At 39.5% G+C, this 18,153-nt stretch overlaps 1 long non-coding RNA gene across 2 annotated transcripts in view; it reads right to left on the minus strand.

Annotated features, from left to right (window-relative positions):
- Window positions 1-5,201, minus strand: part of LOC149127086 (uncharacterized) — a 97,363-nt gene extending 92,162 nt beyond the window's left edge. Inside the window, exons 1-2 of one of the 2 annotated variants that reach the window (XR_016232597.1) lie at window positions 3,602-5,201; window positions 763-1,325 (exon numbers count right to left, since the gene is read on the minus strand). This is a non-coding gene — a long non-coding RNA (uncharacterized LOC149127086). Of the gene's footprint in view, window positions 1-762; window positions 1,326-3,601 lie in introns of those variants that run through there. The other variant, XR_016232596.1, reaches the window with a different exon arrangement.
- Window positions 5,202-18,153: the final 12,952 nt, after the last annotated feature.

Consider the following 18,153-nt stretch of genomic DNA (forward strand, 5'->3'; position numbering starts at 1 on the left):
GTAAGAGGAATATAAAGCAAACTACCCTTCTTAAAATCAGGCTTTAAAATGTCAAAAATCACAATTTGGAAAACTATAGGAACCATTCATCACAACAAGACTTTTTAAAAGTTCCCTATATTCCCCTGTTTTAAGGCACCAGGGATGATGCCAATTAGCCTGGAATGGGAGTGCCCACTGTCCAGCCCTATTGGAGCACAGGCCCTCTGCTATACTCGGTCACTGGTCGCCAGCCTTTCCTGGCTGGTCTCACTGCACCCCACTTCTATTTACCTACACACTCACTACTACCTCAAGTCAGGATGTGTGCCACCCTTCCCCCAGTCAATGTTCCTCTTGTAGCTGTGCCTTGTCCAAGTTCCACTTTGATCTCTATTATTAATTAGCACAGGCTTGAAGAAAAGCATTGGTCCACATTTTGGATGGCTAATAAATTTACATTAAAATCCAAAGGACAAATGGGAAACCTAGAAAATACCTTAATGAAACTTGACAGCAAGAGCCAAATAAAAACGTTCTGTTTTCAAATCAACTTAGCTAAGAAAAACCTCTGAATTTCTTTTCTTAGGATTTTAGTTCCCAATCCTAACAAGACCCAAAGACTGCTTGTTGTAAACATGTATCTTTGTAATACCTTCTTTACCATCCTAAAACAAAATTCACAGGTATGTTCTATATTGTTTCTAGAAAGTTCAACAACAACAAAACATGTATCTGACTTATAATATGTCAGTGTTTGAGCATGACTAACTAAAAAACACAAGTAGTCAGATGCTTTTATTTATAAAGAGAATTTGCCTCCAATATGACAGCTACAAATGCAGAGTACACAATTGTGTTGTATCAGCAACTCAAGTACAATCAGTGGTGTTTGCTTATGGTGTGCATTTCTGAAATGGTAAACAATTCTTGGTAAAGCTCCACACAACAGAAAATAAAATACAATCTTCCCTTGATTTACATAGTTGTTGTATTCCTAAAACATTCAGTATGTATTATAAAATTTCAATTATTTTGTGTTTACATATAAAACAGAGTTAGGGGGCCAGTGCCATGGCTCACTTGGTTAATCCTCTGCCTGCGGTGCTGGCATCCCATATAGGCACTGGGTTCTAGTCTCAGTTGCTCCTCTTCCAGTCTAGCTCTCTGTGGCCTGGGAGGGCAGTGGAGGATGGCCCAGGTGCTTGGGCTCCTGCACCTGCACGGGGGACCAGGAAGAAGCACCTGGCTCCTGGCTTCGGATCGGCAAGGCACGCCAGCCGTAGCAGCCATTTGGGGGTGAACCAACAGAAGGAAGACCTTTCTGTCTCTCTCTCTAACTCTGCCTGTCAAAATAAATAAATAAAACAGAGTTAGAGAGCAGACTTAATCACATACAACTACAAGACTGTCAGGGCAAGTTAAGTCCAAGGTGTAAAGGACAACTCTTGGCTTCTATAGGACTGTTGCATTCATTGCATGCTACAAGCATCCATCCATGGCTTCCTGGCCAATCAGTATGCCAACAAAAACACTCCATAAATTTATCAGATGCCTTGATAACCACTATTGTAGAGCTTCAGAAACTCTTTATATGATGATGTGAGCTCTGAAGAGGGAAATAGGACAAAGCATTTTATTTTTCTCCATAGTGTCCCCAAAGTGTGATTACCTCGATAATCACACTTTAGGAAATGTTGGTATTGATTCAATAGTGAAAGGACACTGAGTACTTGCCACTGTGAACACCAGTCTGAAGATTCTGGACATGTATTTTACAGGGATGGAAAGCCTGATACTTGGCAGGGCCTCTCAATGCAACCTGATACTTGGCTAGGCCTCTCAATAATACAGAAAAGATGTCATCTTTAAGAAAATAAGAGAGAGGGAATCCAGAGAGGAAGTGTACTTTCTAGGATATTCAAGCATCACAGACACAGCCTGAGTCTCACAGGGCCATTCAGGACAAATGTTTCTTTTGTAAACATCTCACATTTGCAGTGCAGGCTGTTGCTATAAAGTCAGCTGTATGGTCCTTGCATGTATTAATTCATAAATAAACTTATCCTTCAAGAGCCCTAAGTGTCTGTATGACCATTTCTCAAAATAAAATGGGACTTCTAGGTCATTCCAGTGAATGAAGGAGCTAACGCTGGCTATTTTTTCATCATTGATTAAATAAATGAAATTAAGTGGTAATGTTTATTTCCATTAATTTCTTAAAACTATAGGTCTGTAACATTGAAAGACATGTTTAAACTGTAAAGTCTATATTTTAGGTTTTATTTCTTTCAAACCTGACTTGAACTCATAACCCTATGCTTACTAGAAAAAGAAATAAAATCACACTATTCAACGCTCAGTAGGGCTGAAAATAAACTGATCTCTACCTCAATTTAAAGAAATAAGACTCAAGTTAGTAATTACAGAGCAGTCAGCAAGTGTTATTAACTCCAGGACCACAGAAGAAAAACACTTCACCCAACCTTAAACCTCGTAAAGGATCTCTTAAAGACTAGTTAGCAAGGGTCCAGAATTATCTCTTTAATTTCACTCTCAATATAGATGTATTTTATCAGATTTTAAAATAAGTGTGAAAATAATGCTTCTGATTTTGGGGACTACGTATCAGGCATTGGTGCCATCTGGTGGACATTTTAACTTAAAATTATTGTTTAAAATAATTCAAGGCTTTCCTTGTTTAGAAAAAAAAGGTAGGAAAACACATTTTTGATACTGCTTTATAACATACTTTGTTATTTTATTATTCTGGGCCTCAGAATAGAGGGGGGGAAGCATCAATTCACTCTTACTAGGTTCTCCAATTAACTTCACTCAGTCACTTAACAAATAGCTATGCACTTCATCTTTATCCAGATTTGTGAACAGGTTAAAAATTCTACATTATTTGGACAATAAGTACTTCACAACGGTAATGCAAAGAATGTTCAAATGATATGGGCAATAAGGGATTATCCATGTTTACCCACATTTTAAAATGTATTTCAGTTCATTCAAGCATTTTTAATGCAAAGACCTTTACTACTCGAAAAATCTAAATTGTAGCTATCTGTGGTGCTGCCTAACTAACACAAAATTCATGGAAAGAATCTATGATTATAACTATATAAAAGTTAAATATTTCTTTTAACAAAGGACATCATACACAAATTTAACAGAATGCCTAAAACCATCAAGGATCATTTATACAAGAAATTTCTTCAAATCAACATGGAATACAGGCATACTAAAGGAAGATCAAAAAATAGTAAACACAGACCATAAAAGAGATCCTAAATAACCAGCAAGTACTATCAAAGGATACTCAGCATATAATCAAATAAATATAATCAATGTGAGCATTACTTTATACCTATAAAATTGTAAAAGTTAGGGGGAGAAATCTGATGTTATCAAATGTTATTGAAAGAATGAGAAAACAGAAACTCGCATACTGCTGGCAGGAGAGAAACCTGGCAATCCTTCGTCAAATATGTATATATCCTACAACTCAACAATAACATTACTGAATGGATTAATTATATATTGTCATATAGTAGCTTAAAACAACAAAAATTTATGATCTTCAATTATTCGTGGATCAGGAATCGAAGTGGCTTACCTGAGTGCCTGTGAGTTAGGCTTCTTTTCAAAGGCTGCAATCAAGGGTCATCTGGGATTGAAGTTATCTCAAAGGTCAACATGGTGTTGGCAGCCTCAGAAGATCCACTCTAAGCTCACTCACATAGCTTTTGGCAAGCCTCAGGGCCTCATGGCTGTTAGCCAAAAATATCAGTTTCTTCCCACATGGACCTCTCCATAAGGGTAGTTCATAACATGGCAGCTTGCTCCCTGTAGAGCCAGGGCTCCAAAAACAAAGATAATTAAAAATGGCAAGCAAGATAGAAGTCACAATATTTTTGTAAACCAGTCTCAGAACTGACCTCCCATCAGGTTTGCCATAGTCTGTTAGAAAAGAATCACTGGATTTAGCTCACATTAAAAAGAAGAATAAACAAGGGCATGGAAATCAGAAGGCAGGGACCATCATGAGTCAACTTAGAGGCTGCCTACCACATTGCAGACATATCCTAGACACTGAGCCAATGCATCAGAAAACAGGGATGAGACTGTTCAGTGCAGCATTATATGCAAGATAGGTGCAAGCAACTTAGATGTCCAACAATTGGAACATACATAAGAGAAAATATGCTATACTCATATGGTAGAATATTAGGCAATGAAAAACTGTGAACCAAATTTATATACAGCAGCATGCATCCATCTCAAAACTTCATTCTCAGTGTAAATAAAAGTAAAATTTTACCACCATTACATTTATTTAAACTGAATCCATGAACAATGTTATAAAATATACTAGTTGGAATTTCATTACTATAACAGAATACCTGAGACAAGCTACTTATGAATGAAAAAGTTTATAGTTTATTTTGGCTCAAGGTTTTAAAGGTTCAGAGTCCAAGGCTGGGAAGAACCCATCGGTTCAGCATCTGAAGAAGGCATTCTTATTAGCAGAGTCCTGAGGTGGTTAGGAGCATCAGATGGAAAGAGGGAGAATGTGTGGAGATGGGTCATATGTTGAGCCAGGAAGCAGATGAGGCTAGGCCCAAATCAGTTTCCATTAACAGTCCTTTTGGTACAAGTACCTCGCAAGGGTAGTCCCCCAGTGACCCAAGAACCTCCCACGAGGCTTACCTCCAAAGCACCATACTTGGATTAAGTTTACACCCTTTTAGCAATACTAAACAAGATAGGTCTGCAGTCCATTGTGCACAAAAGCAATCTATGATCCTGGTCTTTCAAGAAGGGAAAGGCTTTAGTACATGCCAGTAAGGAAGCAGGAGAAAATCATTCAAATCTGCTTCTATGGCGGGGATCTGGGGAAAGTTTAACACATTAGGTAGTAGAAAGCTGGTATGCAGAGACACTGGTGAGGCAAGCTCTGACTGGATTCACTTATGGTCAGACCAATACAGTAAGATAAGACTCTCAATTCCAGATTTCTGTCTTCAACAAACCTCTCTCCTGAAAGGGCTCCAGTGTTTTGAAGTTCTGTTGTTGCTCTGGTTTCTTTGGTTCCACCAGTTAGATTCTTCCTTCTTCTGCGAATGCCCGGGTTGATGTGTAGTTCAGTGCTCTGGGTTCCCTCTGAGCATGAGCGACCATATCCTTGCACTAAAAAACAGGGAGGCATGTGGGGCCTGCAAGGACCAGCTGGTTAAGCCACCGCTTCCAATGCCAGCAAGTACTTGGGCTCCTGCCACCCATTAGGGAAACCTGGATGGAGTTCCTAGCTCCCGGCTTCAGCCTGCCCCAGACATAAACTGTTGAGGCCATTTGGGGAGTGAATCAGTGGATGGAAGATATTCTTCTCTTCTCTCACTTTAAAAAAATAAAAAAACAGGGACTTCAGTCTCATTGTTAAATCATAAGAGAGATTTTCAGGAAAAGAATGAGGAAATTAACATTTGAAAGGTAGAGAGAGTCATAGAGATCTTCCATGCACTGGTTCATTCCCCAAATGCTTACAACAGCCGGAGTTAGGACAGGAGGAAGCCAAAAGCCTAGAACTTCATCCAAGCATCCCATGTCGATAGGGGAACCCAAGTACTTGAGCCATCATCTATGGCTTACCAGGATGCATGATAATAAGAAGCTGGGATTGGAAACAGAGCCAGGACTTAAATCCACACACTCTGATATGATGGGATGCAGGCAGGCCAAACAGTATTTAACTACTCTGCCAAACACCATTCTTAATAATGGTTTTCATAACAAAGAAGCAGGTAAACACAAGAGCTACAGTCAAGACAACGCAGCTTCTAAAATCTGGTTGTCACTCCCTCATCTTCCTTTTTCTGCTTCAGTCCTACATGTTTTCCTCTTTACACTTCCAGCACTTTTATGTCAGATCATCTGACAATGACTGCTTTTCTGTTAACTTCATAATAATTGGACTCCACAATTTTTAACAGTGAAGTCTCATTTTACAGATGAGGAGACTGAGTCACAGAAAAGGTACTTGCCTAAAGGTCACAGCTATGAAGAAGCAGCTGTGATTTGAAAGTAAGAATTCTGACTCCTGAGCCTTTTTACTTTTTATTTTACACTTCCTTTCATACATGTACGAGTAAAATCACATTTCCACATGGTACCAAATTAAGAGACAAATGTGACTTTATGTTTGAAACAGCTAAATAACACCCGTGGGCCCTATATATATATATATATATATATATATATATACACACACACACATATATACATATATATATAGTGTCCTTATTACTTAGAAAATAGAAAATGTGAAAAAAATACTTATGAAATAAAATGATCTGACTAGTCTTTCTTCTCAATAAATTCATTCCTGTACTTGACATAAAATTAAGGTGTCATATATTGCACCACAGGTCCATTGGTTAGTCAGTAGAGAGTTTCAGATCAGGTAGAAATATATTAGATCCATTGTCCATGTTAGACTGACTCTCATCATAAAGTATCTGAAATAAAGAGGTACTAAGGCAAGTTGTATTTCAACCTTTAAAATTACCTCCTTTTTACAGATAGCATTTCTCTCATTCTTGTTTATAGTAGAAATTCTCAAGTTACAGAACCACAGGGGTAGAAGGGTAGTATACGGGATAATTGGTGATATTAATCACTGAAATAGGGTTAGAGTCCAAAAATAGGGGCTGTTAGATGATGTCAGATGCCATCTCCCTAACAATAACTTCCCATAAAATGAGGGCCTTTCTTCTCTTTTCGGGTTTCATCATGCAGGATTCTTCTAAATAAATTCAATTAGATGGAACTGAATAAACACACACCCTCTCCCTCTCTTGACACATGCACTTTTCTCACCTACTTCTACAATCAGGAAAGCATTGCCTGCTTAGTGAAATGAATTTTAAAGATGCAAAGTGTGAGTTACTTATTCACAATACTGCATATGAAACCACCCCCCTTAAAATGGCTTAACATATTACTCTCAACTCATGGGTTGTTGAAGGTGATACTGCTTCAAGTGTCTCATTCTGAGCACAGATGGGAGGCAGTACACCACAGGCATGTTCTTCCAGTGGTAATAGAAAGACATGAATATAAATGGAAATAAGGAAAAGCTCTATCCTCTCCATATTAGCATTCCATTGGCCAAAGCAAGTCACACACCTACGTCTAAAGCTAAGAGGCAGAGAAATACATTCCACCAGGAGGACAGGCCAGGTCAAGGGAAAGGCTTTATATCACTAGAGTTAAAAATTGTCACAAACAATTCCATCTACCAAACAGAAGACTTGTGAATCTCCCAAACTAGTTACCCTATCTGAAAATACCCTTTGGTTTAAGTGGCCTCTAACAAAAATTAAGATACTTGCAGAAATAACACTTGACTCCAAAACTACTATTTATCCCTAACTATGCGTATAAGACCATTTCCTGTGAAAAGATTAGAGGAGCAAATACATCTAGGGAAGGCAAAGAGTACAAGGTTGGAAGAATCAAATGATTGATATATCACAAATTTTCCTAGGATCACAGTCTACCTATTCTCACAAAATAAAAGGCAAAATGCTAAAAATGGAACTCTACACTCAAATCAGATTTTTTAAAAACCTTTGAAGGCCGGCGCCACGGCTCACTAGGCTACTCCTCCGCCTTGCGGCGCTGGCACACCGGGTTCTAGTCCCAGTCGGGGCGCCGGATTCTGTCCCGGTTGCCCCTCTTCCAGGCCAGCTCTCTGCTGTGGCCAGGGAGTGCAGTGGAGGATGGCCCAGGTGCTTGGGCCCTGCACCCCATGGGAGACCAGGAGAAGCACCTGGCTCCTGGCTCCTGCCATCGGATCAGCGCAGTGCGCCAGCCGCAGCGCGCCGGCCGCAGCGGCCATTGGAGGGTGAACCAACGGCAAAGGAAGACCTTTCTCTCTGTCTCTCTCTCTCACTGTCCACTCTGCCTGTCAAAAAAATAAATAAATAAATAAAAACCTTTGAAATACAGAATTCTTTATTCCAGACCATTCATTGTCACCACTCCAGGAAATCTGTTTGGTAACATTCCACACAGACTCTACAGCACTCTTATGCTGATACTTTTGAATCCACATGGACACTGATTCTTCTTGGCCTTTGTCAAGTAGTTGGCCCCTCAACGTCATTCTAGTCCAAATACTAATCACAAGAAAACTACCATATTTTTTGCTTCTTCAATATTGCCCGCCCAATAGCTTTTCCTTCTATTTATAAGTTACTTTCTCTGAACAGGTCATTTGTGGTTCTCTGTCCACATGATCATTTAAAAAAAGTATATGTCCCATTAAACACAATACTTTGTCAGAAAATAATTTACAATGTGTCAAACCAGTTTGTGTTAACACTACACCAGACTTCGGTTAAACACTGTTCCAATAAAATTTACCACAGTATAGAATTATTTGTAGGTTTTGCTTCTCTATATGAAATAGTCTTATTCAACATAGACAACTCTGAAAGTCCTATTTGCCAACCCTTCAAAGTCAATAAAATTTGTTTGATGTCTTAAAGATTTTAAAAAACTATTTAAAGCAAAGTTATACTCAACTAAAATGTCTATCCATTTTTTCAAAATGTTGATTCAGATTATACTAATAATTGCATAGCTGAGGATCTATGCATTGTGCTATATTTGTACTGCCCTAATGAAATATGTAGTTTAGTTTGAGAACAAGACAAATACTTATGAAAATAGAGCAATCCTCCCTTATCCTCAGGTGATATGTCCCAAGACCCTCAGTGGAAGCTTGAAATGGAAGATTATACCAACACTTACATACAAAGATACATAAAAATTTCTCACTTTTTCATATATATACATACCTATGATGAAGTCCAACTAACAGATTAATACCAATAATAAAATAGAACCTTTATAACAATAAACTGTAAAAGAAGTTTGCTGTGGGGAGCAATTCGGACTAGACTGTTACTGGAATTAAGACTTATTCTATGCATCTGCTCTCCCACAATATGGCACTGAGAGAGGAGTAAACAGCTTCTACGCAGCTGCCTCTCGCCAACTTGAGTGATGACCTGCAGGAGCTGATCCTGCTCCTGATTGGAGGAGAGCAGCGTACTCGGCGTGTGGGTAGCAGAGTTGGGATTGGTGGAAGAGGACTATAAAGGAGGAGAGAGACAACATGCACCAGGAACATCTAAGGGGAACACCTGAGGAACATCTGAGCAGCCCCTGAGAGAGACGGCCGGCGGTGTGCCGCTCCCCCGCGGAAGTGGGGAAAGTGGCAGGGGGCACCGCCCAATAGCTTCCACGGAGGTGGAAGGGACGGTAGCCAACCCGCGAAGAACCAGCAGCAAACCCGGGAAGGGCCGAGCAGACAAAAGAACAGCGCAGGGTCCTGTGTCGTTCCTCCACGAAGAGGGGGAGCGACATTATGCAAATGTAATATCTCTCAAATCAAGACATACTAATATCTGCAAACGATGATTAACCACAAACAACTGAAACTAAGGACAAGCAGAACTACAGCAGCAGTAGCTGAGAAGGCTTGCAGAAACTAAGAGAGAGGCTGACTGCTAAGGAACTTCAACAAACAAATCACTATCAATAGGCCTCACCAAAATTGAGCCTAGAAAACATTAATGAAAAGGCACAAGCGAAGAACCTAAAACAGTAAGACTGTAGAAGAGGCATGCTGGTAAACTGTACTTCATAGCAGGTGCAATCTTTCTGGAAATGATTTTTATAATATTTACTGAGATTCTTATATACTCTTTGATATGTAACTTCATTCCTAAATATATATTTTGAAGAAATGGGAATAGTAGATAGTTTTTAATATTAAAAGGAAAAACAAAAAACCTAGGAATCCTTAGCTTCAAGATTGCTTAATTTAATGTTGGTATTTCAAACTATCAATTGTCTAACACCACAACAATGCCATTTATCAACCACAACCCTGCAGTGGCATACAGGCTTACTGCACACGTTTGGGGTCAAGTGGCGGCTGGCTAGACAACCCTGCGGACGCTGGCTAGGCTTGCTCACAGTGAGGAGTGGCTAGCATGACAAGTGGCTGGCTTGAAGGCAACTGAGGTTTGAAACCTGGCTCTGTACTGTCTCTCTTCTAACAGATTCAACCACATTCTCGTAACTAAAACAGAGACATAAAAGCAGAGGTGGAGAATGTTCGGCCCACGGGCCACAGTAAGGCCTGCAAAATCATTTGGTCCAGCTACACCAAGACAACCAGAGACAGGACTCAAAATTCAGTCAATAGCAGGCTAATTTAAAAAAAAAAAAAGTATTTATTTGACAGTCAGAGTTGCAGAGAGAGAGGAGAGGCAGAGAAAGAGAGGTCTTCCATCCACTGGTTCACTCCCCAGTTGCCACAATGGCCAGGGCTGCACCAATCCGAAGCCAGGAGCCAGGAGCTTCCTCCAGGTCTCCCACGCAGGTGCAGGGGCCCAAGGACTTGGGCCATCTTCTACTGCTTTCCCAGGCCATAGCGGAGAGCTGGATTGGAAGTGGAGCTGCCGGGACTTTGCCCCATAAACGATGCTATGGATATGGGGAAAAAAAAAAAGTTACCCCTGCTCTAGAGGAAACATACAAGTGCTCTTTAAGCCTAGGCTCAGAACTTTTGCCTCATTCTCATCTCCAAAGGCCAAAATAAAAGAAAAAGGTTGATACATAGTTAAATCAGGGTCAGCAGGCCAGCTAATTTAAATAGTTTTATTAGAATACAGCCACTCCCTTTATTTATACATTTCTACAGCCTTTGCATGCTATACCAGAGAGGTGAGTAGGGGTAACAGAGATCCTATGACCTGCAAAGCTTTAAATGTTTACTTGATCCCACCATGAGTTATGGGATAAAAGGCATGGAGACAGAGAAGGATGAAGAATTAAGGCTATTTCTATAATGCACCAGTGAGTGAAGGATTGTTTTACTAAATATGTTTAAGAATTTTTAAGATAATGCTAATAAGCAAAACTTACTAAGCACAAAAATCCATCTACAGTATGGTACCTCTATATAGTCATGGGTAATTACATATATTACACATAAATATTCTAGGTGCATAAATTATTTTCACATATCTTTTTAAAGGCAAGCCAGACTGGGAGGAAATATTTGTAAAATATCAAAGTCAACATCATATTCATATTTATATGATTAATTAACTTCATATTAATCATATTAAAGTTATGCACCCTCATATGAGGTCATGAAAATGGCACTTTTTTCCTGTGGTCTTCCTCCCAATAATCTATAACCCATTCATGAAATATTCATCAGACAAATACCAAAAGTGGAGCATACTATAAAATACTTGACCACTAAGCCTCAAAACTGTTAAGGTAAAAAGGAAAATCTGAGAGACTATCATTGCCAAAAGAAGTATAAAAAAACATGACAATAAAATGTAATGTGGTACCCTGGATCAGATCCTAGACAAGAAAAAATACATTAGTTAAGAACTAAGGAACTCTAAATAATCTATGGACTTCAGTTAATAATAATGTATCAAGTTTAGCTCATTAATTATAACACACATATCATACTGATGTAAAATGCTAACAGGGAAAACTAGGCACAGCATATCTGGAATCTCTATGTACTATCTCCTGGATTTTTCTATAAAGCTAAAACTGAAAAATTAAGTCTATTAAAAAAAGAAATAAACCAGGGGCTGGAGCCGTGGCACAATAGGTTAATCCTCTGCCTGCGGCGCCAGCATCCCATATGGGCGCTGGTTCTAGTCCCGGCTGCTCCTCTTCCAGTCCAACTCTCTGCTATGGCCTAGGAGAGCAGTGGAGGATGGCCCAAGTGCTTGGGCCCCTGCACCCACATGGGAAGATCGGAAAGAAGCACCTGGCTCCTGGCTTCGGATCGGCACAGCTCCGGCCATTGCAGCCATTTGGGGAGTGAACCAACAGAAGGAAGACCTTTCTGTCTCTCCCTCTCGTTGTCTGTAATTACCTCCCAAATAAATAAATAAATCTAAAAAAAAAAAAAAAAAAAGAAATAAACCAAAATGTTAACAGTGATAATCTTGCTGTGGTAGGATAATGGGTAATTTCTGCTTTTGTCTTTACAGTTCCCTCTACCATCTATATTACTAGAACAAGCTCCATGCTACTCCAGAACTTGAATGCATACAAGATTTGGTTTTTCCTCAACTTACTAAAACACTAAAACTGTGACTATGTGAAAGCAAACACTATTTTTTATATAATTATAATCTGTCATACTGTGTTAAAAATTTTGGCAATACTCTGAACAGTACTATTCCCTTTTTTAAAATGAGGAAACAAATGTTTAGAAAGTTCAGGTCACATAGCTAGTAAATGACAGATAAACTAACTCCAAAACATGTTTTTATTTCCCTAGAATTACTTGTTCTACACTTCATAAACTATTGCTAGCATATGCAAATATTTCACAACAATGTTGTAGAGTAGGTTATACTCATACCTATATTATTATAAAAATGTTATCTGAAGTTTGAAAAATCTGTGACAGGCAGTACTGTAGTACTTACTCCACCAGGAACAAAATAAAATCTCCATCAGATAAAACACAATAGCTCTGCTATAGAAACAGTAGCTGGGGGCCAGCACTGTGGCATACTGTGCTAACCCTCTGCCTATGGTGCTGGCATACCACATGGGTGTCGGTTCTAGTCTCAGCTGCTCCTCTTCTGATCCAGCTCTCTGCTATGGCCTGGGAAAGCAATAGAAGATGGCCCAAGTGCTTAGGCCCCTGCACCTGCATGGGAGACCCGGAAGAAGGTCCTGACTCCTGGCTTTGGATCAGCCCAGCTTGGCCATTGCAGCTATCTAGGGAGTGAACCAGCAGACAGAAGAACTCTCTACCCTCTCTGTAACTCTACCTCTCAAATAAATAAATAAATCTTAAAAAAAAAAAAAAAAAAAAAAAAAAAAAAAACAGCTGCCCAACCTACTTCTAATAACCTTCAAATACTATTGAGATCTTGTTCTATCAGAAGACACCTTGACTCATGCTTCTTTCCTAGACAATATGGTCGTTCTTTCAAAAATGGATCCATAATCTAGACTGATTTCTTGCCTTCACTGAAGTTTAGCAAGTTATTTCAGCATGCTACAGAATCAATAGTGAAAATAAACAACCCTTACATCTGTGTCTTTTCTTATGAAACCATTAATTCCTTAAGTCATAGATGCCTCAACTGAAGCTGCTCTATTTATAAGTACATTGTTCTCTTCTGAGCAAAATAAGCCAAGAACAGATTGTAGGCGGGCCCTGACCAAGGGAAATCCAAAACCTGCCCAGAATTACACTCTATCAGCATCTATGAAAACAAGATCACATATGTAACTGGCACATGTCGGAAATATATAGAACCCAGCTTGAACAGGTACGCATTGGTTGAGTCTGATAGAATGTGAACAACAACAACAAAACTCAATAATTAGAAAACAGGGTTGAGAGTCGTGAAACCATATGTTAAGCAGCTGCCTACCATTCAGGCATTCCATATAAGCATTGGTTTGAGTCTCAGCTGCTCCACTTCCAATCTGGCTCTTTACTTATGGGCCTGGGAAAGCAGCAGTAGATGACCTAAGTGCCTGGGCCCCTGCACCAATGCAGGAGACCTGAATGTAGTTTGCAGCTATTCTGGCTTTGGCCTGGCCCAGCTCTGGCTGTTGCAGCCATTTGGGGAGTGAACCAGTAGATGCAAGATTCCTGTTTTTCCCTCTAACTCTGCCTTGCAAATAAATATTTTAAAAATAATACTAATCTTTAGAAAAACAACCAACTATGGACTCAATGTTTATATCCCCCCAAAATTCATGTTGAAACACCAATCTCTAATTAGAAGATACATCAGGAGATGGGGCCATTAGGAGGTAATTAGGGTAAGGCAATGAAATCCACATGATGGGATTAATGCTCCACTGAAGGGACAGTAGTGAGCTCTTCCTCTCTACTCTGCCACAACTTGCTTCCTCTTACTCTGCTCTCCATCATATGAGGATTCAACAAGACAACTGGCCATGTACAAACCAGGAAGAGGACCTTAACTAGAACCAGATTATGCTGACATCCTGATCTTGGACTTCCTAGCCTCCAGAACTGTGAAAATAAATTTCTGTTGTTAAAGCCATCTTAGTCTATGGTATTTATTACAGCAGCCAAATTAAGACAAAACCCAATCTTTAAAAATCTATGAAAGATTTGTACAGCCATTTTACTAGACATACCAACACAAAAGGAGCACATGAAAAGGTACTCAATATTATTATTCACTAAGGAAATGCAATGTAAAATAACATGGGCCAGCACTGTGGCATAGCAGGTAAAGCCACTGCTTGCTATGCTGGCACCCCATATGGGCACCAATTCATGCCCCAGCTGCTCCACTTCTGATCCAGTTGTTAATGGCCTGGAAAAAGCAGAGGATGACCTGTACTTTTTGTACTTTGGTACAAAGTACTTGGGTCCCTGACACCCAAGTGGGAGACCCAGATGAGGCTCCTGACTCCTGGCTTCAGCCTAGCCCAGCCCTAATGGTTGTGGCCATCTGGAGAATAAACCAACTCTTTCTGTGTCTCTCCCTCTCTCTGTAGCTCTGTCTTTCAAATAAATAAATACAACCAAAAAAAAAAAGAAAGAAAAGAAAAGAAAAAAAGCTACCACTATTCACCGATAGCCTTTAAAAAAACAAACACACACAAAAAACCCTGACAACATCAATTACTGACAGAGAAACTTAAGATTCTCATACACTGCTGGTAGGAAAAGTGCAATCAGCACAAGCCACAGTGGAACTGTCTGGCAGATTTTTATAAATATATATTTACTACAGGAAGTAACAATGTCATTTCAAGTTATTTGCTGATGTAAACTAAACAACTATACAGAGATACCCAGAGCAGCTTTACTACTAAACATTTAAAAGTGGAAACAACTCAAATGTGTAATAGAAAAATGGGTAAACTGCGACACATCTTCAGAATTCAAGATTATTCAGAAATAAAAAAGAATCAACTCTTACCATATATATGAGGGGTATTCAAAAAGTTCACTGAAATGAGTATTATGAAAAAACTATGCAGAGCTGTCAAAATTTTTGTACCAAAGCAAGTTTATTTAATTCCATTTTCCATGAATTTTTGGAAGTACTCTCATATAGCAGTGTATGAATTTCAAGTGAACTACGCCAAGTAAAAGAAACTAGATTCAGAAGTCTACATACTGTAGTAGTTTCATTCATATATTTATATAAGGTCAGAGGACAGATCAAAACTTGACAGGACTATGGATAGTAAAGGCATTTGAAAACAAAAAGGCAGCAAGAAGGAATTTGAGGGGAAGCTACAATGTGTTTTCACTGTGGTGATTACATAATTCATAACTGTTAAAATTCATATATCCACACATCAAATAATAAAATTCATTACCTGTAAGTTAAAAATCAATTTTTTTAAAAAAACAAGTGAAAATAATGAAGATATAGGATTAAATCCTAACTAAAGTAAAATCCCAAGAGTCTACACTGCTGTGAAAAACAGTTGAATAAGCAAATACTTGAAGAGGGAAAGTTCTTGTAAGAAAAGACCAACTACCAGGAAGATGGGGAACATCTGGACTGATTGCACATGCCTTCTAATGGGATACAATGAGAATTTGGCATAATTTCTGGTGTAGCCTTGCCAAAAGGATATAACCTAAATCTAACCATAAAAACATCAGTCAAACCCAAATTCATGTTATTCTACAAAATAATTGGCTTGGACTCTTCAACAACTACATAAAATATACCTTCAGCTACTGGCCCAGATTAAAGAAAATTAAAGGGTATGAGAATTTTTTATTTTTTTTATTTTTTTTTAATTTTTTATTTTTTTGACAGGCAGAGTGGACAGTGAGAGAGAGAGACAGAGAGAAAGGTCTTCCTTTGCCGTTGGTTCACCCTCCAATGGCTGCCGCGGCCGGCGCACCGCGCTGATCCGATGGCGGAGCCAGGAGCCAGGTGCTTTTCCTGGTCTCCCATGGGGTGCAGGGCCCAAGCACCTGGGCCATCCTCCACTGCACTCCCGGGCCACAGCAGAGAGCTGGCCTGGAAGAGGGGCAACCGGGACAGAATCCGGCGCCCCGACTGGGACTAGAACCCGGTGTGCCAGCGCCGCTAGGCGGAGGATTAGCCTAGTGAGCCGCGGCGCCGGCCGAGGGTATGAGAATTTTAAACTGAACTGTTTTTCTGTAACAGACTTTTTTTGGATATTGACACAATCTTAATACACTCTATTGATTAGATTACAGCTTTAAGTCAATATTAATTTTCTGACTTGATCACTGCATTTCAATTAGAAAATTCCTTGTTTTGGAGACAGAGATCTGAAATTTATGGCACAAGTACTTGGATCATCTGCCACCCACATGGAGACCTGGATTGAGTTCCAAGCTTTTGGCTTCAACCTGGCCCATCCCTGGCTGTTATGGGTGTTTGGGAAGTGAACCAACAAATGAAAAATCTCTTTCTCTTTGTCTCTCTCTGTGTATATGTGTGTGTGCATGTATCTTTCAAATAAATAAAAATATGAAATATCTTGAGAGTAAAGAAGTATAATGTCTATACCTTACTCTCAAATGCTTAAGTAAAAAATAACCAGGAAGTAGGGTAAACAAAACAAATGAAGTAAAATATTTACATTTGGCAAATCTGGGTAGTGTATCCAGAAATTCTTTGCAGTCTCACAACTTTTTTTGTAAGTCTTGTGGAGAAATTAAAAAAAAATTATTTTAAAAAGTAAACATCCTTTGGACTAGAAATCACATAAGAAATGTAAGGATAGAATCAATACATACACATTTACCAAATTTAAGAGTCTGGTGAAAATTGTGGCACCAACTCAGGCTTGGATGGTAAGGGGTGTCCTCACACACAGCCTCAAATGCCTGGGTTCTTTCGTATCAAAAAACCAGCTGAGTTCTGTGAAATATTTCAATTATACTAGAAACTCTGTTTCAACTCTTTTCTTACTCATCAGTGACTGTGGACTACAAAACAGCTTCAAGCTTCTATACAGTATAATGATCATACTGACTTCTAAATTAGTAATATTTATAAACCATTTGTACATCTACTTAGCCACCTTTGCAACTCATATCAACTCTGGGATATCAGCAATAGTACTGAGGGAGGGGCCGGCACTATGGCGCAGCGGGTTAAAGCCGCAGCCCACAGCACCAGCATCCCATGTGGGCACTGGTTTGAGTCCTGGCTGCTCGGCTTCCGAACCAGTTCTCTGCTATGGCCTGGGAAAGCAGTAGAAGATGGCCCAAGTCCTTGGGCCCCTACACATGCGTGGGAGACCCAGAAGAAGCTCTTGGCTCCTGGCTGCAGATCGGCTCAGGTCCGATCATTTGGGGAGTGAACCAGTGGATGGAAGACCTCTCTCTCTCTGCCTCTTTCTCTCTGTAACTCTGACTTTCAAATAAATAAAATAAATCTTAAAAAAGAAAATAGTACTGTTGGAACAACAAGCCTCTTCACTATGGGAATCAGACTCTAAATTAGATTTCACATTAATTCTGTACAAATTCTGGGATAACATTTTCTCTTAGTCATATTCCTTTACCTTGTCACAGAGAGTGTTCAATAAACAGGCTTCAATACTCAAACAGGTAAGATATCAAAAAAACAAGATTGGGGCCGGCACTGTGGTGCAGAAGGTTCAGCCTCTGTTTATGATGCCAATACAAGCACCCTTATCAGAATGCAGATTCAAGCTCTGTCTATTCCATTTCTGATCCAGCTCCCTGATAATGCACCTGGGAAAACAGCAGAAAACGGCCCAAGTACTTGGGCCCCTACACCTATGTGAGAGACCTGGAAGAAGCTCTCAGCTCCTGGCTTCAGCATGGCCCAGCTCTGGAGGATGCATCCATTTGGGGAGTGAACCAGCAAATGGAAGATTTCTCTCTGTCTCTACCTCTCTTTCTGTCACAGTGCCTTTAAATTAAATAAATCTCTTTTTTTAAAAAAAGATTAAATAAAGTTAGTGGAAACTATATTTTTCAGGAAAAAAAAGCACTTAAATATAACAATAGCATGAGATACTCTCTCATGTAAATTTGACACTAATGTACCCACTTCAAGGACACAGAAA

The sequence above is a fragment of the Oryctolagus cuniculus genome, chromosome 4, assembly GCF_051225735.1.
Source record: "Oryctolagus cuniculus isolate XC-2025 breed Fujian yellow rabbit chromosome 4, ASM5122573v1, whole genome shotgun sequence".
Taxonomy (NCBI): Eukaryota; Metazoa; Chordata; class Mammalia; order Lagomorpha; family Leporidae; genus Oryctolagus; species Oryctolagus cuniculus.